Genomic DNA, 23,122 nt, shown 5'->3' with positions numbered 1-23,122 from the left:
GGTCCCAAAGTGCTCCCCCACTGACACATCAACCACCTGCCCAGCCTAATTTCCTAAGAGGAGGTCGCGTGTAGCCCCTTCTCTAGTAGGGCCATCCACATACTGCTTCAGAAAACTATCCTGGACACACCTAACAAATTCTTCCCCATCTGATCCCTTAGCACTAAGGCAGTCCCAGTCAATATTAGGGAAGTTAAAATCACCTACTATTACGACCCTATAATTCCTACACCTATCTGTGATTTCCCTACATATATGCTCCTCCATTTCCCTCTGACTATTGGGGGGCCTATAGTATAATCCCATCAAAGTGATCACCCCTTTCTTATTTCTAAGTTCTACCCATATGGCCTTACTGGATGTTCCCCCCGGGATATCTTCTCTAAGTACTGCCGTGATGTCTTCCCTAATCAATAGTGCAACTCCCCTCCTCTCTTACCTCCACCTCTGTCACGTCGGAAGCATCAGTACCCCGGAACATTGAGCTGCCAGTCCTGCCCATCCCTCAACCATGTTTCCGTAATAGCTATAATATCACCGATCCATGCTCTGAGTTCATCTGCCTTACCTGTAAGGCTTCTTGCATTAAAGTAAATGCAGTTTAGCCTACCAGACTTTCCATGCTCCCTGTCCTGCACCTGCCAGCCTGCCTACTGGATTTGCTTGCCTTAACCTCTTCATTTGCCTCAACTATCTCATGGGAGAGACTACTACGTTGGGTCCTACCCCCCGGAAGACTAGTTTAAACCCTCCCGAGTAGTACTAGCAAACCTCCCCGCAAGGATATTGGTCCCCTTCCAGTTCAGATGCAACCCGTCCCTCCTGTACAGGTCACCTCTGCACCAGAAGAGATCCCAATGATCCAAGTAGCTGAAGCCCTCCTGCCTACACCAGCTCTTCAGCCATGCATTCATTTGCTTTATCCTCCTATTCCTACCCTCACTAGCACGTGGCACAGGGAGTAATCCTGAGATTACAACCCTAGAGGTCCTGCTTTTTAACCTTCTGCCTAAGTCCCGATATTCACTTTGCAGGACCTCATCTCTCTTCCTGCCTATGTCGTTAGTATCAATATGGACTGTTCACCATCCCCTTTCAGAATGTCCTGCAGCCGTTCCAAGACATCCTTGACCCTAGCACCAGGGAGGCAACATACCATCCTGGAGCCTCATTTGCGGCCACAGAAACGTCTATCTGTACACCTTACGATAGAATCCCCTATCACTATAGCTCTTTCACCCTTTTTCCTACCCTGCTGTGCAGCAGAACCCTCTGTGGTGCCACAAACTTGGCTGTTGCTGATTTCCCCTGGGCGGTCATCCTCCCAACAGTATCCAAAGTGGTATATCTGTTTGAGAGGGGGATGGCCACAGGGGACTCCCGCACTATCTGCCTGCGCCTACTACTCCATCTGGTGGTCACACATCCCTTTTCTGCCTGTGCAGCCATTACCTGCGGTGTGACCACCTCACTAAACATGCTATCCATGACGTCCTCAGCATCGCGGATGCTCCATAGTGAATCCACCCGCAGCTCCAGCTCCGTAATGCGCGTCGCCAGTAGCTGCAGATGGATACACTTCCTGCACACATGGTCACCAGGGACACTGGACGCGTCCCTGATTTCCCACGTAGCGCAGGAGGAGCATATCATGGGGCTGAGCTCATTAGCATACTGAGTTCTTCAAGGGACATCACTCTTAAATCATTCATACAATAATTCTCAGTGCAAAAGCTTTAGAATAATCCAGAAATAGCCAAATCAGACATCAGCAGCCACTCTAATTTGCTCAGCACCAGTAATAATCACTTAATATAGTTGATTTTAATCTGGGCCTATAATTTCTGTAAAAAGTGACATTGAAATTCTCTGTTTTGAATTTATGTCGATGTGTGTTATGGCAATTCATATGAGATGGAAATGGAAATGAAGAATATAAAAATCAAATGAATTTTGGTCTGAATCAGAATAAATAAATGTACCCTGAGCAAAAGATGGAGGGTTACTTTAAAGTGTTCCTAGATTAAATATTGGTCAAGCATAAATGTCTTGTTTTAATTAATTCCTTCCCTGCTGAAAAACCCAACCAAAATTCATAACCAAGAATCTTTCAATAGTTCTGTATTCCATTTTAAAGCTGAAGGAAAAGAGCTGTGAGAAGTAATTCACATTGCGAGCCTCACAGCTCAGCATGTCTCCTGTCAGTGTAATATAAAATGGTACTGACAGAAGAAGGGCAAAGACTAAAATTGTTTCTGAAAAATACATTGCATTCATGCTTATTTGTAATGTACTTTTGATCATCTATACAATTGTTTCCTATAAGACACTCAGAAAATGGCATCACCTTTGAATTGCAAAATCCCATGCACAAAAATTATTGTATTATCAGCAGTGAAGTGAATGGAATTGAATGCTGCATTTCCACTGTAGGTAAAAAAAGAGGGTACCATTTCTATAGTGATAAATGTGATCACCCTAAGAGGCTAAGGATTGAACTGCTGGTTTTCTCTAATTGAGCCAGTGACGAAACTGCAGGATTGCACAGTTCGAAACATGAGATTTCGGAGAATGCAGTTTTGTCAGGTTATTAATTATGCAAAAAGAGATATTCTCCTCTCTTTCCTTCAAAGAGGAATTTCACTCTGTAAATCAACTCTAGTCTGCTGCGCTACTTTTCTGGTTAGGTTTGTCATTATAGCTAATGCAGGCAGATGAATGACAGGCTGGATTAATTTAATAAGCTAATCATTTTAATTTAATGTAATGCTAAATCTTATTAACTTTTCACTGGTTAGAAACAATGGTAGTTGTACATAAATGTAAAAATGATTTACAAAGCGGGTGGAGTGGATAGGACTCATTAATCCTTTGATGCTGAGAGGTACTCACGTATCTAAGAGGTCTGCTTGATAAATTTGAGACTACAAAGAGTCATATTTTCTCAATGAAAGTATTCTGCCCATCGTCCTTGACCAGTTCTATTACCTTCAGCAATCTGGAGAGGCAGGTAAGCCTTTTGGGAGTTTTTGTGCAGTTTACTTTGATGGCTCAGTATTGATGATACAATATTGTCCGCGAGGAAATCATGCCTTTGAAATTAATCTATTTTTACAGGGCGATTTTTTTATTAATATACTCAAGTATTTTTTACTGTGACAAAACAAACAGCCATCAAAAGAATTTTAGCTTTAATATCCTACGGAAAACAGGAAAACATCCGATAGATCTAATATTGTACAATGCGAAAGGGCTAATTAATAATCTCGTTGTAAAGGAGTCTCTAGGGAAAAGTAACCATAATATGATAGAATTTTATATTAAGTTTGAAAGTAATGTAGTTCAATGTGACACTAGAGTCTTAAATCCAAACAAAGGAAACTACACAGATATGAAGGGCAAATAGGCTGTGGTTGATTGGGAAACTGCATTAAAAGGCATAATGGTGGTCAGGCAATGGCTAGCATTTAAAGAATTAATAATGATTTACAACAAATTTACATTCCTTTGAGGCACAAAAACCCAGCAGGAAAGGTGATCCAACCATGGCTAACAATAGAAGTTAAAGATTGTATTAGATTAAAGGAACAGGCTTATAAAGTTGCCAAAAAGTAGTAAGCCTGAGAATTGATTGTCTTGCAAAACTCTATAAATTCTGGAACAATTCCTGCAGACTGGAGGGTAGCAAATGTAACCCCACTAATCAAGAAAGGAGGCAGAGAGAAACGGGGAACTATAGACATGATAGCCTGACATCAGTAGTAGGGAAAATGCTAGAATCTATTATAAAGGATGTAATAACTGGACACTTAGGAAATAATGATAGGATTGGGCAGAGTCAACATGGATTTATGGAAAGAAAATCATGTTTGATAAACATGTTGGAGTTCTTAGAGGATGTTACTAACAGAATTGATAAAGGGAACCAGTGGTTGTGTTGTATTTGGATTTTCAGAAGGCTTTCGATAAAGCCCCACGCAGGAGGTTAGTAAGCAAACTTAAAGCACATGGGATTGGGGGTAATATACTGGCATGGACTGAGAATTGGTTAACAGACAGAAAACAGAGAGTAGGAATAAATGAGTCATTCTCAGGTTGGCAGGCTGTGATTAGTGTCGTACTGCAAGGATCAGTTCTTGGGGCTCAGCTGTTCACAATCTATACCAATGATTCAATGTAGGAACCAAATGTAATATTTCTAAGTTTGCTGATGACACAAAAACTAGGTGGGAATGTGAGTTGTGAGGAAGATGCAAAGAGACCTCAAGGGGTTTTGACAGATGGAATATAATGTGGAAAAATATGAAGTTATCCATTTTGGTAGGAAAAACAGAAATGTACAGTATTTCTTAAATGGTGAGAGATTGGGAATTGTTGATGTCCAAAGGAACCTGGGTGTCCTTGTTCATAAGTCACTGAAAGCTAACATGCAAGTGCAGCAAGCAATTAGGGGAAGGCAAATGGTATGTTGGCCTTTACTGCAAGAGGATGTGCGTAGAGGAGTAAAGAAGTTTTGTGCAATTGTATAGAGCCTTGGTGAAACTGCACCTGGAGTATTGCGTACAGTTGTGATCTCCTTACCTAAGGAAGATATACTTGCCATAGAGGGAGTGCAACAAAGGTGCACCAGACTGATCCTGGGATGGTGGGATTGTCCTATGAGGAGAGATTGAGGAGACTAGGTCTATATTCCCTTGACTTTGAGTGGTGATTTCATTGAAGCATATAAAATTCTTACAGGTCTTGACAGAGTAGATTGTTACGACCAGGTGAGAAAGGGGTCTAGGGCTCCCCTGTCAACCTTTTTCTTGTTTGTCCTGGTTTTTAGCTTCCCGTCAGTGTGTCCTTGCTCAATGCTCTCTCACTGTGATTGCAAAGAAATCTATCAGACTGGTTTTCTCAGATTTAAACAAGAAAGGTGTAAGTTTATCAACCTTAAAATGCTAACTCAGTTAAAACTACTAAAAATATGTGACGCAACCATGCTAGAATGCATACACAATAAACACACATGCAAATAGGGACAGAGGAAGAGAAAGAATTAAAGGGGAAAGGTTTGAAGTAATAGATGGAGTTCAGTTACTGGTTCTGGGTTGGATGTAAAGTCTTTGATTGAAGTTAAGTCTTGCAGTTCTCATTGGGGCTCAGTGTACACTTTCAAACTTGTTTCACTGGTCTTCTGCCTTGAGGCTTAAGCTACTTCTGTTGATCCCTGGAACTTTGTATGTGAGAGATAGAGAAAGAGAGAGAGAGGTGCTCTATTCTTGAAGTTCACTTGCAGTCTCTTCCAAAAACTGTTCTGTGAGGACAATTCAATTAACTCCAGGTTGGCCAGCAGGTTAGTCATGTGACTAACTTTTTGCTTGAGACAGTCTCGCTTGCGAGGTTCGTGGATTCCTCACAGCTTACCAGACACTCTCAGGGTGGGGGAATGCTGGCTCTTACACATTCTATGACTCAATGTTTCTTGATCATCACAAAACCCATCTGGCTAATTGAATCCGGGAGTACTCCCATTGTCTCTCCATGCCACTGTTTTTTTGAATACAAATGTGCAGCCATGTTTTCAGCCACTGTTCTGTGGTCTTTTTAAAACAAGTTATTTCAATGTCCAGTAAACGTTCAAATAATAATGTTCCATATGACGAAATTAATATGTCTTATTTTGGTGGGGATGGTTTCCATCACAAGATGGAGGAAGGATGTAGAACCGAGAACTAGGAGACACAGTCTCAGAATAAGAGGTAGGCCATTTAGAACTGAGATGAGGAAGAATTTCTTCACTCAGAGGGTGGTGAGTCTTTGGAATTCTCTACCCCAGAGGGCTGTGGAGGCTCAGTCATTGAGTATGTTCAAGACAGAGATTGATAGATTTCTAGACATTAAAGATATCAAGGGATATGGGGATAGTGCAGGAAAATGGCTTTGAGGTAGAAGATCAGCCATGGTCTGGTTGAATGGTGGAGCAAGCTTGAGAAGCCGAATGGCCGACTCCTGCTCCTATTTCCTATGTTCCCATGTTTGTAGATTTTTTTTAACATTCCCTCCAGTTCAGTTAACAAATAAAGTGGCACTTGATTTCTTTACCTATGTCAGGCTGTTGATAAGTCCAGCAAAAAGAGGCACAACACATCATGTTTAGTTTAGTTTAGAGATACAGCACTGAAACAGGCCCTTCGGCCCACCGAGTCTGTGCCGACCATCAACCACCCATGTTCTGGAATGATTTTATCCATGGTCCTTAAAATTAGTGGTACTACATTCAAGAATATGCATGATTTCACTGTTCGGATTTCCATGCCATGCCCATGTCATTCTGGGAGCTGCCCATTGGCAAATATGAATGGCAGCAGCTATTTTCAGTGACGTAGAGTTACTGGTGGAATCACGCCACCAAACTGTTGTGAGCAGGGCCGAGGACATTCGAGGGGTGACAAGACCGAAACATTGAAGGGAAGACTGCAATGCTCATTATCAGTATCTTGGAGGATAGGAGTTGGAAATCTAACTGAAGAAGTTTATAGTTTTGAGGAACTTTGTGGCTTTTTGGTGCCATCTTTGTTGAAAGGACTGCTCAGTAAATCTGTGAGATCTACCTTTATTGCATTTCATAATTAACATGTAATCTATAAACTATATCTATTGATCATGATTTATCTATTATCTCATATTTAATTTATGTTTATTTTGGTTTGACTATTAGAGTTATAAAAATGAAATCTTGTCGAGTCTTTTTTTTATTGTGGAAGTTTGGTACTATCGGTTCTTTTTGTTTGTTCATCATCACAGGGATCATAACAAAATTGGGGGCTCATCTGGCTGTGAAATGGGTTCACTGGTATTTTCCAGGGTTTAAACAAACAAGGTTTCACATTTACTTTTGCTGTATTCAGTGGGAGATCAACATGAGTACTATTGATGTTCAAGCCATTGTTATGAGGGAAGATTTGTCTGTCAGTACATTGCAACTTTGAGAAAAGTTTATTTGATTGCTATAGCAGAGCATGTGGGGGTTAGTTTAAGCCCAGGGGCTAATAAGGCAGAGATTGTCCAAGAATTGGCTCCTCACTTGAAGCTGGAGAAAGAAAAGGATGATTTTGCTAGTTTTCAAGTAGAACTAGCCAAAGTTAAACCAGAAAAGAAAAGGTAGCAATTTGAAATAGAGAAATTGGAATGAGACGAGGAAAAAAAAAGAGAAAGGGCGAAAATAGAATTTGAGAAAGAAAACTGCAAAGTCTGCGCACGAGCATTGGAGCTGAAAGTCGAGGAGGGCCCAGAGGAAACACCTTGTAGTTTTATTTGGCAAAGAATATGCACTTGGTACCTAAAGTTAGCAAAGAGGGAATAGAAATGTACTTCATGCCATTTGAGAAACTTGCCACAAAGCTGAATTAGCCTAAACCATTTTGGACACTGCTCCTACAGAATATTTTCATAGAGAAAGCTTTGGAGGCGAGCTCATCTCTTTCAGAAGATCTCTCATGAGACTATGACAAAGTAAAGTATGAATAAGATCCCACCTGGAAGAACATAAGATTTGTAAAATAAGGGATGCTGCAGTAATGGCAGATGATTACGAATTGATTCACAAGAGTAGTAGTCACAGGCCCTAGTTTGGAATCTTTCAGAGAAATTGGAGAAATGGGAAGTTTGATAATAAAAAGAAAACTGGTTCTATTGAGAAGGATGGCAAAGGTAAAGACACAAATACATGTGGCGTTGATAAAAGAGAAAGTCCAGAGGACAAGTTTGGTTTGAGAGGACCAACATGCTATTTCTGTCATAAAGGACTTGTAAAGGTTGAGTGTTGGAAATGGAAAACCAAGTCTGTCACATGTGTACAGTCAAATGGTGTCCCACCCAGGAAATAAAGTCTTAGTGGGTAACGTTCACAACAAGCAAGTAATTTCTCCCACATTCACTGATGGAGTGAATCAGGTTGCAGAAGACTGTAGATGTTAGATGTTTTCTGTTTGAGGGTGTGGTTTCCTCACTTTTGTCTGGTGAGGCAAGCAAGTTAATTGTTATCCTTAGAGATACAGGGTGGCACAGTCACTGATGTTGACAGGTGACATGAAGTTCTTCCCCGGTAGGTCCCTGAATGCAAAGGTGTTAGTTCAGGCTATTTTTTGATGGAAATTATTTACCTGTTCCCTTATATAAGGTTGATTTAAAACATGACTTAGTCACCGGTCCTGTTACCATTGGTGTCGTTCCTAGTTTGCCAATTGGAAGATATGTATTTTTTGCGAGGAAATGACTTGGCTGAGGATAAGGTATTGGCATCTCCAGTGGTTTTGGGGAAGCTAGTTGAGGCTGCTGAAGCTGAAGTTCTGCAGGAAGAATTTCCTGGACTATTTCCGGATTGTGTTGTGACTAGGTCCCAGGCTCATAGGGTTAAACAGGAAGAGATGGATTCCGTTGTTGTGGAGGCCTTTTTAGATATTTGGTTGGTTGAAACCTTTTTCGACGATTTGGATGGGGCTGATGGTGTTAAAGGCTCCAAGGCTAACAATGGGGAATTGTTTAGTGGAGCTTCCTTGATTGAGGCATAGCAGGCAGACCCTGATTTGAGAAGCTTGTCTCAGACAGCATGTCCTGAGGCAGAGGCTGAAAAGGTCCCTGAATGTTATTATGTTAAGAATGACATTTTGAAGAGAAAGTGGAGATTTCCCCCAGATGCCCACTGATGAGGATTGAGCTGTAGTCCATCAAATTGTTGTCCCTCCTTGCTACTGTCGGGAAATTTTGAGAATTGCCCATGAGATTCCAGTTGTAGGTCATTTGGGTATAATCAGAATACACAGGCTAGGGTAGTGGTGCATTTTTACTGGCCGGAACTGCATAAGGATGTGGTTGACTTTTGTAAGACATGTCACATATGTCAGATGGTTGGGAAGCCACTGTCTTCGATTAAGACAGCCCCATTAATACCAATATCTGCATCTGAGGAACCATTCAGTAGGGTTTTTGTGGATTGTGTTGGACCCTTACCTACAACCACATCAGGTCATAAGTATTTCCTGACCATTGTGGTTTTGTCTACTCAATTTCCAAAAGCATTACCGTTGAAGAAAATCACAGCAAAGTTGTGATTGAGGAGTTGGTCCAGTTTTTCACTCGGTATGGGTTGCCAAAATAAATTCAGTCTGACCACAGGTCAAGTTTCATGTCAGGTATATTTCAGGAGGTCATGTGTAGTTTGGAAGTGAAGCAGCTCATTTTGTCTGCTCTAGACCCGCAGTCCAAAGGTGCTTCAGGTAGGTATCACCAAACTCCAAAGAGCATGATTAGAGCCATGTTTTGAGTATCCCCAGGATTGGGATAAAGGGGTATCATTTTTGTGATTCACAACTAGAGACATGCCAAATGAGTCTATTGGTTTTGGCCCCTATGAATTGGTCTAAGGGCATGAGGTTAGGAGAGGGTAACATATTAAGGAGAGATTTTTGGCATGGGGGAGGAAACTACACTCCTAAGATTATGTAAAAGCAAAATACTGCAGATGCTGGAAATCTGAAATAAAAACAAAAAGTGCTGGAAATACTCAGCAGGTCTGGCAGCATCTGTGGAGAGAGAAGCACAGTTAACGTTTCAGGTCAGATGAAGGGTCACAGACCTGAAATGTTAACTCTGCTTCTCTCTCCACAGATGCTGTCAGACCTACTGAATATATCCAGCATTTTTTGTTTTTACTCCTAGATTATGTGTCAGAGTTCCGTGAAAGACACTCAAAAGTTTGTGCGATGGCCAGAGAATATCTTCAGGCTTCTCAGCAGGTGATGAAAGCATAAGCAGATAGAACAGCTAAGGCACATAATTTTCATTCCAGGGATAAGGTGCTAGTCTTGTTACCTTTGGCTGATGAACCCTTGAAAGCTAGGTTTAGTGGACCTTACTGTATCAAAAGGAAACTCAGTGAGGAGAACTATGTAGTTAGTAACCCAGACAGATAAAAGAGTCAAAGGTATATCATGTGAATATGCTGAAGAGGTACTATGACTATGAACATAGTCAGCCAGTAGGGGTAGCACAGGTGGTAGAGAATGTGGATGGTGATACTGATGTACATTATAAACCAGATGCTGGGACTGGAACTGAGAGTTCTCAGATTAAGCCTCCTGCGGTGAAGCTGGCAAGTGCAGGGGTGTTGAAGGAGCTGGATCATAATACAGCAACTACCTGGGCAACAGAGGAAAGACGTAACTGACCTGTTGAGGAAATATGGGCCTGTATGTGCAGATAGGCCAGGTCGTACTTCTCTAGCTATTCATCAGGTTGATGTAGGGGAAGCTAAACCAATTAAATAAAACCTCTATAGACTCAATCCCAGCAAATTGGCCAAAGGCAGGGAGGAAGTTCAATACATGTTAAATAATGATATAATTGAACCCAATCAAAGTAGTTGGAGTTCTCCTTTCATTCTGGTACCAAAACCAGGTGGTTCTCAAAGATTCGGCATAGGTTACAAAAAGGTTTATTTATTTTAATTTTATTTAGAGATACAGCACTGAAACAGGCCCTTCGGCCCACCGAGTCTGTGCCGACCAACAACCACCCATTTATACTAACCCTACAGTAATCCCATATTCCCTATCACCTCCCTACACTAGGGGCAATTTACAATGGCCAATTTACCTATCACCTGCAAGTCTTTGGTTGATATGGTAACTATGATGGACTCCTATCTGATCCCAAGATTTGAGGATTGTATGGATAGGGTGGGGAACTTGGCCTTCGTTAGCAAGTTTGATTTGCTTAAAGGATATTGGCAAATCCCCTTGACCAATCAAGCCAAAGAAATATCTGCTTTTGTGACACCAGATGGTCTGTTCCAATGTAAAGTCAGGGCATTTGGCATGAAAAATGTACTGGCTACATTTCAAAGATTAACCAATCAAGTGATTGCTGAGTTGAGTAATTGGGCTGTGTACATCGATGACCTTTTGGTGTACAGTGACACGTGGAGTGATCGTGCCTGAGATTTGAGAGCTCTATTCGACAGGCTGGATAAAGCTAACCTTGTCATAAACCTGGCAAAGAGCAAATTTGCCAAGGCCAAAGTTACTTATTTAGGACATATCGTGGCTCAATGTTTTGGGTATGTTACTAGGCAAACTCCATGATGCATTCACTGTCATTTTATTAAAACAACAGATTCACTCTTCAGGTTTGGTGTTCATTTCTTGTGCTGGATTTTTCCCTCCAGTGAGGCGTGAAACAGAGGTCAGGAGTCACTCACCTGTGATTTTCCCCGGAGTGGCCAATTAATGGACAGAGGGCCAGTTTGCTGTCCAATTAAGGATGGCGTGCGACCTCTCAAAACTGGAAGACAAGTCAGAGGCTTTCCAGCTTGAAAGGAACAGCAGGCTGTAATGGAAGGTAAGTAAGAAAGAGGGCGCTTCAAGATGGAGGTGCCCTCTCTCCAACTTTTTTAAGTCTTTAATTTAAAAATAGATTCAGTAGCCAGGCCACCACTCTGGGTGGGGAACCCCTGCTCCTGCACCCACCCAGGCAGGGAGGGCCTCTCGGCCTGCCTAGAGCACAGGCCCCCTGGTCTGCCACCAGGTACCTGCCGCTACACCTGAACTGGACCCTACCACCTGTGGAACCTGGAGCTCAACTGGAAAATTCCAGTTGGCCTCAAATAGGCTCTTAATGATCTTAATGAGCTGCATCAGTTACCCACCGCCTGCGGGCAGGTAGGCCTGCCAGCTCCTGATCCCGCCTCCACAAAAATGGCCTGGCAGTAGGATGGAGCTGGGGAACTGGCATGCGGCTGGCATGACTATTTTTTACAACCGTCTGCCTCTGATCCTGGCCCCGGTGTGGGCCTAAAATCCAGCCCATTGTGTTCACTTGATCCACATAAAGGTTTTGGGCTAAATTTCAAAATAAGATACAAGGGAACTTTCTATGTGTCTATTAGAATTAAAAATCATGCATGTCGAATGCTTCTGTACCATCACACAGCAACACTGCATCATGTACATGGGACACAAAATCGGAATTGTGTTTTATTTCATAGTTTAACAGATTGACTCATGATGATCTAAATCTAAACAAATCTAAAGCAGTTTAAATCAGAATAATGTGTTACCTTCTGCTGCTGGCTGAGTGAATCAGCGAGGAACAGGTTACTTGTAGAAAAATTAAGAATCAAATCACCATTTTGTTTCCTCAAAGCCACCATCCATGAATCAGCAAGTATCACAAACCAACCAAAAGCACTTTGAAAAAAAAATCAGTAATTTAGTAGCATTGATTGTTCTTTACCCCTGTACCACATATAGCTTAACAATTAAATTTTTCATAAATATAAAAAAACTTGTTTTTCAAGACCGGTAAATTTATCTATATGTTTGACTTCAGCATTTTCATCTCTTTAACCAAGATAATGATGCATCTCATTGGGTTCTGCAACTTCCTGGGCTCCAGGTACAAACTTCTTTCCAAGCCACTACATATTCACCTGGACAACTTAGTCTTTATGCTCCCTGATAAAAAGGACTCCTTCTTCCAGTTACGGACGACAATGCTCAAAACCATTTGTGTATGTACAGCCCAGGCTGCATACTTTCATACTTTTCTCCTTGTTTTTACTGCTCATAAATATATGGCTGCAAAGTTCAGCTCCGTAGTGCTGGTAGTTTCGATAGCGGGGGTGTTACATGCGTGCAGCAGAATTATGCAGAGGAGGTAGATCATAGTGCCAGTCAGCATCTAATGCTGATTTGACAGTAAATCTACCTCTTGGACCTGCTACCTGACCTGAACCCAATGGGACCCGACGACATGTGTCGGGTTCGGGTCAGGTCGGGTCGGGTTGCACATCCAGATCCGGCATTCGGGCTCGGGTTGGATCGGGCCAGATTGGACACGTTCCATTACCACCTCGGGTAAGTGACTTTAATGTTAATTTACTTTTTGGACTTTAAAGGTGATTTTGCTACAGTTATTTTAGGCTTGTGCAGGTAAGGAATAAAGTGAAAAATGGAAGGTAAGTTAACTGATAGTCAGGTCGGGTTGGGCGCGGCAAAAAATAGAAGGACTCGGGTTGGGCTCGGGGTCGGATGGAGTTCTGTCGGTCTCGAGTCGGGTCTCATTTACAGACCAGAGCAGGCCTTTAGTTAAAACCCTCTATTAAACCCTCACAGCTGAACATACATTCAGCTGCATGTGGGACTCCCTACTGGCACTATTTAAAGGGATCCATCCAACATGCAGGCTAGTTGCTTATTACAATTGTTACGACAGCAGTGGGAGGAGTTCACTGTCTTTTCTAGTTCCACTTCTCCACAGGTCACAGCATATATTTAAATGTTTACCCAGTTACCGATGCAGTCAATCATATTCTCTACTCTTTACCCCAGAATAAAATACACCAACCATGTTTCTTTAATAAATAACAAAATTATCAGTTTATTATAAAACAAGACTGATCCAGTAATGAAGCAAAACATGAACACACAGATTGAAATATGAAAGTTCCCTTTTAAAACCCCTCACATACAAACTGAAAGAATACAGAAATTTTCTCTGCAGAGGTCTGTTACAAGAAACAGACATAAAAAGGAATACTTTGGCTAAATACTTGCTAATTTTTGAAGAAAAAAGAGAAGATATGGAAGGATGTCAGTTGTCCCTTTTGGTCTGGCATCCAGGTATATGGTGATGGGTCATGGGGATCTTTTCTGGAGCAGTTCTTTTCAGATTGCATCGAGAATTAATCTGGCATGTTTTTCCAGGAGAATTGTGACATTAGGGGTTTCAGCCAGCACACACTTGAATCGCAGGGTTTTTCCAAAGACAGGAGGAAAGAGGAGCTGACACACTGGACTTCTCAGGGTCTCTTAGAGAGGTGCAGGCAAAATGAGCTGGGTGTGTCTTTTTCCTCGGCAGGCAAAATACCAACTGTCTTCAAAACAGTTCACACCCCAACTGAACTGAAAACAATCCAAACCCCCAAACAGAAAGTCAACTTCTTGACCTCCACAAACCTTGACAGTTGGCTTCTCTATAAACATCTCCCCTTAGTCCAATGTTCCTGTTATAGAGTCATAGAGTTATACAGCACAGAAACAGGCCCTTCGGCCCATCATGTCCATGCCGGCCATCAAGCACCTATCTATTCTAATCCCATTTTCCAGCACTTGACCCGTAGCCTTGTATGCTGTGGCATTTCAGGTGCTCATCTAAATACTTTATTTATTTAAATATTTATTTATCTTAAGGCAGGTGATCTCCGGTAGAGGTTGTTTTTAGCACTCCTTGATTCTTCCAGTAAGTGTTTTCATGTGTCCTTTCAATGACCCCAGTGAAAAAAACAAAGTCCAGCTTCAGGCTTCCAGATGAAGCCATTTCCACAATTTAAATATGAGTTCTTGAAAACATATTTTTAAAAATAAAAATAGAAGCCTCTCATAACACTATCTACTGGATCTTGCAGAATTTGTAGGAGTATTATGTTATTGGAAGGCTTCTGAAAAGTTGGTAAAGTCTGCAGGGAATGTGCTGAATGTTGGTTGTTTCTGGAAGGCCTCTGAATACAGTTCCCCTGAGGGTGCAGTATCAGAGGGAGATGTGCAAAGGCAGCAAAGGCAGAGGGAGGAGGAAGAGGGCCCTCAGCAGGAGGCTATACCCACCTAGGATCTTCAGGGAGCACTACTCCTACTTGCACCTAAGCCAGGAGCAGTGTGTTTAGTGGCTGCGATTCACCAAGGAGGTAGTCACTGAACTGTGCCACCTGCTCAACCCAGACCTGCAGCCTCAGAGCAGGGCAAGGATGGCGCTGCCAGTGGCTGTCAAGGTGACCGCGGCCCTGAACTTTTTCATCAGCGGGTCCTTCCAGGCTGGAATGGGCAACAAAGTAAACATCCCACAGTTCGCCATCCATCACTGCATCCATGCGTTTACAGAGACTCTGTATGCCAGGGCAGGGGATTTCATTGTCTTCCCTGTAAACAGAGAGAAGCATGAGGGGCACACATGTCTTTTTGCCATGATAGTGGGCTTCCCCATGTGCAGGGTGCCATCAACTGCACGCACGCGGTTGCACTGAATGAGAAGACTGCTGCTGAATACTGCTGCTGTAATTCTAAACAAGGAAAATGGAACACCAGGGCAGAGAAGGGGCTCCAGGGTCATGGTTGCAGCAGTGATGAAGGTGAACAGGAGGAAAGAATGCCGTGGATTCGTGGGGAGCCAGGAGGGCCTCAGGGATAATTCTCAGAAGGGATTGGGAGCAGATGGTCAGCAAAGTTGTCTCCCAGCGTCTGGAATAACGGGCCTGGCAGGAGTGCCACAAGAATTCTAATGAGCTCACATGGGTGGTCAAGGCCCCTGAATGCATTTTCTCATGACATCTTCTGCCCACCACACCACCAGCCTCTTGTTCTGCTCAATTTACTATGCCCCCATCACCAGTTCCTGGCACTCACACATAGCATTCAGATACTCCACCTCACCTTCACACACCCACCAATGCTGCCTGTCTAACACCCACCTCTCACCGCCTCCACATACCCTCAGCTATCACCCAACTATAATCACTGACATTCTGCCCTCTGTTGCAGGACAAGGTGGCACATAGGAACAGAATGGAGCTTGCGGGGTTGGGGGGGACAGGCATGCCTGAATCTCCTGAGCCCTATGGAGGAGTTGGCTCCCTGCATCATGGAGCCGGCTACAACAGAACCTGTGACACCCAGCATCACTAAGAACATTGAGGATGAGGGTATGTTCCTGCCTTATGCCCCTTTCTCAACTCCCAACTCTGCCTTATCCTGCTATCTGGCATGATGAGCAAACTGCTGATAGTGTGATCATGAACCTCTTTCATGCTTTCCACCCCATTCCCCCTTTCCCTCACCCAACCTTCCCCTCTGATTTTCTGCTTTCAGTCACCCAAGAACTGCTGCCTGCCCAGCCACAGCAGCCCCAGAAGGTGGAGAGAGAGCAACAGAACAGCATTGTTGAAGAGGCCCGTCACTAAATCAGGGACTCGTAGCTACCAGCTCAGATACTGGCACTGCAGGTGAATTATAGACTAGTTTAGTGTTGAGATCAGAACGCGGTGAGTCAGTGAGCATAAGTAGGCTGCAGCCAGGCCAGGGGGAAAGGATGGTTTGCGTGCTAACTCACCAGAGGGCGAGGTCACAGATGAGTCCTGTTGCAGACGACTCGGATGAGAACCTCAATGGAGCGGTGTACAGGAGAACACTGATGAGATTGCACAATGAGATGCTGTGTGCCAGACTGCCTTCTGTCACTGTCAAGGAGCATGGAGGAGTCCGGTTCCAAGTTGGCACAGGGCATTGCGCCTATCTTGTCCTCTCTACATCTTCTTGCCATTCTGCAGACCCAGAGGCACTGCAACTGCAGCCTCCATACCGGTTGCAGGCTTTGTGTAGACAGATCACCTACTCCTCTGCCCTCGCTGTGAGGCTGCAGCAACATTCCCTGTCAAATCCAGGAAATCCCCACAACATCTCCAAAAACACTCGAATACTCCCAGACACATTACAGTAGCAGATGTTCTTGAAAATCACCATACCAGCCAGTTTGTGCCTGTATCTTCAAGCATCACTAGTGCAGGGCCCATCTTGCAGCTGGCCGCTGGATCTTTTGTGAGTAATGTGCAAATTTGTTGAATGAACCTGCGTGGTCCAAATTTGATAAGTGGGCATTACATCAGCTGGTAGAGCTGTGTAATGTCATTATAAGACCAGTCCATTTGCTGCTAGCGCTCAAGGGAGATGCCTGCGCAAACACCCTTCTCAAAAACCCCTTTCTCAAGGTGGCGCACTCTGTGGATGCACCACAAGAGGGTGACCACACAGTGTGCACCCCCAGGAGAGTGATCGGTTTCAGTAATGCCGCCTCCAGCTATACTATTAAAGTGTAAATGACAGCCTCACGGTTATTTTGGAAGCAAATTCTAGTCCATTGTGCCTTAAATTATTAGAAAAGGAATGACCCATGATATCAGTTTACAGTTTTAGCTTGGATGCACAGTAAAGCACAGAAAAATAGAACTAATCGAAATAATCAGGAAGGAACAAAGTGTTTGACTCAATCCGGTCTATAATCAAAATTCAATATAAAAGTAAGTGTAACATTTCACCCAGTAGCTCAGTGTATTTCTGTGCTAATTCATTGTGCTACAACTTGATGTAATGTAGATCTATGCTTGTAATTCCAATCTCCCCCAGATGTTTTGCCAAATGGAGTCCAGGCACCACAAATGGGGAGGGGGAAATGAAGGAACCTTCTGATGCATTCTGCCATCCATTGGCACATGCCTAGATTTAGTAGAGTTTGTTAGAACAGAGCCAGAGAATGAGACATGAAGTACAGCGTGGATCAAAAAATGCGCAGAAAATTAAAGAACAGTATTTTTTTAAAAAAGCTACAATAACAGTATAGCATCCTGGAATGAGCAGGGAAACTGGGTTTGTTTCCGGTCACTTTCAGAGCAGAATTTAATTTGGCATTCATTCATAGAACAATCATTCCAGTTCTCCAAACCAGGAAAATTACTGTTCCTTGATTAATCACATTCAAATGAAACTCTTGTTATTTTTGCTTTTAAAGGACTTGCTCTGATAATAAAGCAGTTCCAGACCAGGGTAAGAATTATGCCTGCAAACCTACAGCTTTTCCATTAGGTCATACAGGAAATGAATCCATGTTGCTGCTTATGTCAAACTTTTCCATTAATATTTACAAGATGTCTATTAGCTAGCTTCCACTATGCCAATGTTTTAAATACAAATATTATTCTATTCCCTATATCAAACGTAATAGTTAACCTGAATACTGGCCAGCTGCATGCTCCCTATTAGTTACCATTGTCATTGCTATTTTTAACCCAGTTACTATGGCTTTTCTAGCTCAAGTCTTGGATATTGATTTTTCATCTTAAACAAAGTCCAGATAATTATTGTATTTGATATGCACAAACAGGAAAGTATATTCCAGGAAAAATTGAAAGGAGAATCTTTTTGTACTTGGATGCACTTGTGGTTTTAGTAATACATGACTGCTTTTATCCCCTCTCCATTCTTTAGTGAAAACAAAGAGCTAAGCTTTATGCATATTTGCTTAATTTACTGCCCGCTTGACTGAGCAGCACCTAGCAACAGACTAACACAGGAGACTATCTTCAGATTTAATGCCCACTAACATATATAAAAACTGGTTGCTTGTTAGCGGATTGGACAGAAATAGCAACAGCACAGCAGGAGGTTGTCAGACTTTCTTTCATTTATAGTTCTTAATGGAGATGAAGTTACATTGTGTTTTAATTCTTCTGTATTTTAGTGGACAATTTCATGCCGCACACAATGATTATTTTATGAACTGAAGTATGAAAACAATGATTATATAGTGGATAGCCCTGTGTAACAGTAACTCAATGGGGTTAAATTTCCACTTTGGGTGCAATTGGGGCAGTTGGGTCTTTAAATTTGCATTCAATGTTTTTACCCTGTCTCTGGAATCCCTACAGATGCTCTGGTCTGTGGGCGTTCCATGGTAGGGTCTGGCTCTAGGTTTCTTCAGACAAACCTCTGCTGCGTGCCCAACCAATGTTGGGAACTCCTGCTCCCGCTGCTTACAAGTACATGGCCGCATTGCATTGGAATTCCAGGAAATCCCAAGGCAGCACAATGAAGTTTGAGACCTAAAGTAACAGGTCTCCTTCCTTTTCCCTCTTCATTATACCCGGGGAATATTGATTCCTCAGGTTAAATGAATAGGAAGATCTCCATTAAAATGTTTAAGGCAACTGAGTTAGTAGATGGCAGATGCAGTTTAATTTGGATAATTTGAAAAATGAATTAGTATGGGAGTAAAAAAACAGAAGACAGTGTTCAGTGGAACAATGGTACAGTGTGCTAATTGGGAAAGAAATCTAGGCATTATCATAGATATATTCATAAAGCTAGAAGCATAGTGATTAACATCATTAAAAAGACAAATAAGGATGCATTCACAAAAAAAAAATCTAATTAAAAGAAGTCGTACTGGTTTTCCATTAAGGTATTGAATTTCATCTCAAATTATGTGTATAGTTATGGTCACTAATGATAAGTATATTACTCTCCTGGAAATGGTACAGAAGTGAACAACAATAATTTTGAGTATCAGGTCTATAAGAGTAATGGAAAGGTTAATGAGGTTGATCTGTTCTTTTCCATGTGTCAGTGCTATCTCCAACTAAAGCTCTCTAATTAAATTTCCTTGCCCATTCTCTGTATCCCTTTATCTTATTCTAATATCCTCTTTCATTCTTCTAGTTATAATCTGCAGTCCATGTTCTCAGGTTTACATCTGTTGACAGTTTCCCATTTCTGCCTGCTGCTGTTTTGATTCTGATATTCCTAACAAACATTGTAGTCTCATAAGGCAAATACATTTGAAGAAGTTCTTTTCCCTATTTAACTAAGGGGAGGTGGTGGTGAAGTGGTATTGTCACTGAACTAGTAACCCAGGGGCCCATAGCTCTGAAATCACATGCAGTGAATCAAATTAGCTGAAGACTGGCATCTGTGATACTGGGGACTTTAACAGGAGGGCGAGATGGATCATCCATTCGGCACATCTGGCTGAAGATGGATGCAAATGCTTCATTCAGCCTTATCTTTTTCACTGATGTGTTGGGTTCCCCCATCATTGAGGATCACGGAGGCAGTCCATGTAGAAATGCAGCAAGACCTGGACAATATTCAGGCTTGGGCTGATAAGTGGCAAGTAACAATTGTGCCACTCAAGTGCCAGGCAATGGCTATCTCAAACAAAAGAGAATCTAACCATCTCCCCTTGACATTCAATGGCATTATGATCGCTGAATCCCCCACTATCAACATCCTGGGTTACCATTGACCAGAAACTGAACTGGAGTAGCCATATAAATACCATGGTGTGACAAAAACCACACTTGCCAAAATGAAACATATTAATTTTGTCAGATGGAGCATTATTTTTGAACTGTTACTGGTCATTGAACATAACTTGTTTTAAAAAGACCACAGAACAGTGGCTGAAAACATGGCTGCACATTTGCATTCTAAAAGGCAGTTGCATGGAGAGACAATGGGAGTACTCCCTGATTCAAATAGCCAGATGGGTTTTGTCAATAGTGATGATCAAGAGACATTGAGAATCATTGAATGTGTAAGAGCCAGCATTCTACCCGCTCACTGAGAGTGTCTGGTAAGCTTGGAGAATCCACAAACCTCGCAGGCAAGGATGTTCCAAACAAGGAGCTAGTCACATGACTAACTTGCTGGCCAACCTGGGGCTTTTCGAATTGCGCCTTATACAGAAAGGGAGAGACTGCAATTGAACTTCAAGGAGAGAGCACCTCTCTCTCTCTCTCTCTCTCTCTCTCACTCTCACACAAATTCCAGGGACCCACGGAAGTAACTTAAGCCTCAAGACAGAAGACCAGTGAAACAAGTTTGAAAGTGTGCACAGGGCCCCAACGAAAACTGCAAGACTTAACCTCAATCAAAGACTTTACTTCCAACCCAAAACCAGTAACTTAACTCCATCTATTACTCCAAACCTTTCCCCTTTAATTCTTTCTCCTCCTCTGTCTCCATTTGCATGTATGTTTATTGTGTATATATGCTAGCGTGATTGCATCACGTATTTTTAGTAGTTTTAACTGAGTTAGTTTTAAGGTTAATAAACTTACACCTTCCTTGTTTAAATTTGAGAAATCCTGTCTAGTTGATTTCTTTGTAATTGCAATTAGAGAGCAGTGAGCAAGGACTCACTGAGGGGAAGCTAAAAACACTGTATTTTAAAAGTTAAACCCTGTTATGGCCAAACCAGGATAAGGCTGAAAGGGGAGTCTGAGACCCCTTCCTCACCTGGTCATAACAATGGCTACAAGAGCAGGTCAGAGGCTAGGAATCTTGTGGCAAGTAACTCACCTTCTGACTCCCCAAAGCCTGTCCACCATCTGCAAGGCACAAGTCAGGGGTGTGATGGAATACTCTCCACTTGCCTGGATGGGTGCAGCTCCAACAACACTCAAGAAGCTCGATACCATCCAGGACAAAGCAGCCCACTTGATTGCACTTCATCCACAAACATTCACTCCCTCTACCACCAATGCACAGTGTGTACCATCTACAGATGCACTGCAGCAACGCACCAAGGCTCCTTAGACAGCAACTTCCAAACTTGCAACCTCTACCACCTAGAAGGACAAAGGCAACAGTTGCATGGGAACATCACCACCTGCAAGTTTCCATCCAAGTCACACACCATCCTGACTTGGAATTATATCGCCGTTCCTTCACTGTTGCTGGGTCAAAATCCTGGAACTCCCTTCCTAATCAAGGCCTGCTACCCGACCTGAACCCGACAGGACCCGACAATATGACCTGAACCCGACAGGACCCGACAATATGTGTCGGGTTTGGGTCGGGTCGGGCCCCTTTTCCGGGTCCGGCTTTCAGGCTCAGGTCAGGTCGGGTGAGGCTGGGTCCGGGTTGGGCTGGATGCACATGGTAAGTGCTCTGCTGGTAAGTATTAAAATTAAAAAACTTGTCTGAGCTGGGAGTCCAGGACATCAAGCAGGGAAACTGAGTCTGCGCAGTGAGCGAGTGACGTCTCTATGACGTCATCACGCACACACTGCAGCTTCCTGGATGTTCCGAGGCGGAAGGTAAGTAAAGGGATGGTTGAATCGAGTCGGGGTCGGGGTCGGGTCGGGTCGGGCGTGAGGCGAAATTGGAGGGACTTGGTCCATGTCGCGTTCGGGTCCGCTGTGGTTCGGTCGGGTTGGGCCGGGTTCTTTTTCCCTGACCAGAGCAGGCCTTTACTTCCTAATAACACTGTGGGTGTATCTACCTCATATTTACTGCACAACTCAAGAAGGCGCCTCATCACCACCTTCTTGGGAAATTAGCGATGGGTAATAAATGCCGGCCTAGACAGCGACGCCCACATCCCATGAATGAATAAAAGAAATCCTGCTAATTTCTGAACATCCGAAACTAACTTTTGGGGCAAAACTTTGTATGGAAACCAAAGAAGTCTTTGGGACTGAAGCAGCCTAATCCACCCCTGATCCCTGAGCCAACTCTTTTCTAGAATAATTCAAAACAAAGGCCATCCCATCAGAGCCCTGTCAATTACTCTACTTCAAATATTTATGTATTTTTCTCTTAAAAAATATAAGAAAAAATATGCACTCTGCCTCAACTTTTCCCTATGCAAAGCATTCCATGATCTAATAACTCTCTGCATAACAAGATCTCTTTAAAACTTTCTTCCCTTTCTTAAACCAGAAGAAATTCTCTTTCCCTATTCATCAAACTCAGGAGTGGTGAGTTTAGTACTGGATTTACATATATTGTCTATACTTTGCCCTACAGTGACCTCAGAATACCTGTCCCAATAATCCCAATGTTACTTAGATACTGAATTTGTATTGATTTTACTGCACTTGTACATGACATAGACAATGTTGCCTTCATGTTCCAAGCTTACTTGTTGGGAATACAAGGCACCTTATGCTCTCAATATCAGCTGCAACAAGATAGTGACTCCAGGAACATGATCATCAAAACACTTGTTTTTAATTCCCTTCAAAAAAAAAGCAGTAAGAAGATTTCAGATTTAAGTATTATAATGATGAAATAAAATAAAGCCAGGTATTGGCATCCTGGACAAGAATTATGCAAGACAAGGTCCACATCACCTTCGACGAGAATTGGTGTTAAGTAGCTGAGGTTCAGTTTGGATGCATTTCCAGTGGCCCAAATGTGATGTGAATTTTGAGATTTTTCAATCAGTTTGTCTCAAAGTTCACATCATCAGAAGACCATTAATATTCAAACATTTGAACTGCCTTATAACTGGAACTGAAGAGCTGAAGCCCAACCTCTTTAACTATAGATGGGAATGGGGATTTATCAGAAATTGGTTTATGTATTCATAAATCCCCTTCAAACCCGCATTGGTCTCCAGCCAGCAGTTTCATTGCTTCCTCTCTGGTAACTCATCGCAATTAAATTTAAAAATAATATTTCCATTTGGCAAGCTTCTCTATCCATATTATAGTCTGTGCCCTGTTTTATACCCTAATGAAGGCATACTG

The 23,122-nt window shown here is 42.5% G+C and overlaps 1 long non-coding RNA gene across 2 annotated transcripts in view; it reads left to right on the top strand.

Annotated features, from left to right (window-relative positions):
* Positions 1–2,889: 2,889 nt before the first annotated feature.
* The window catches only part of LOC137372804 (uncharacterized), a 265,144-nt gene continuing 244,911 nt past the window's right edge, over positions 2,890–23,122 (top strand). For both annotated transcript variants that reach the window (XR_010975503.1, XR_010975502.1), the window contains exons 1-2: positions 2,890–3,010; positions 11,210–11,382. This is a non-coding gene — a long non-coding RNA (uncharacterized lncRNA). The remainder of the gene's footprint in view (positions 3,011–11,209; positions 11,383–23,122) is intronic.

Source organism: Heterodontus francisci, chromosome 8 (genome assembly GCF_036365525.1).
Source record: "Heterodontus francisci isolate sHetFra1 chromosome 8, sHetFra1.hap1, whole genome shotgun sequence".
Lineage (NCBI taxonomy): Eukaryota > Metazoa > Chordata > Chondrichthyes > Heterodontiformes > Heterodontidae > Heterodontus > Heterodontus francisci.
Note: the sequence above shows the minus strand (reverse complement) of the source record. Positions and strands in the feature narration are given on the sequence as shown.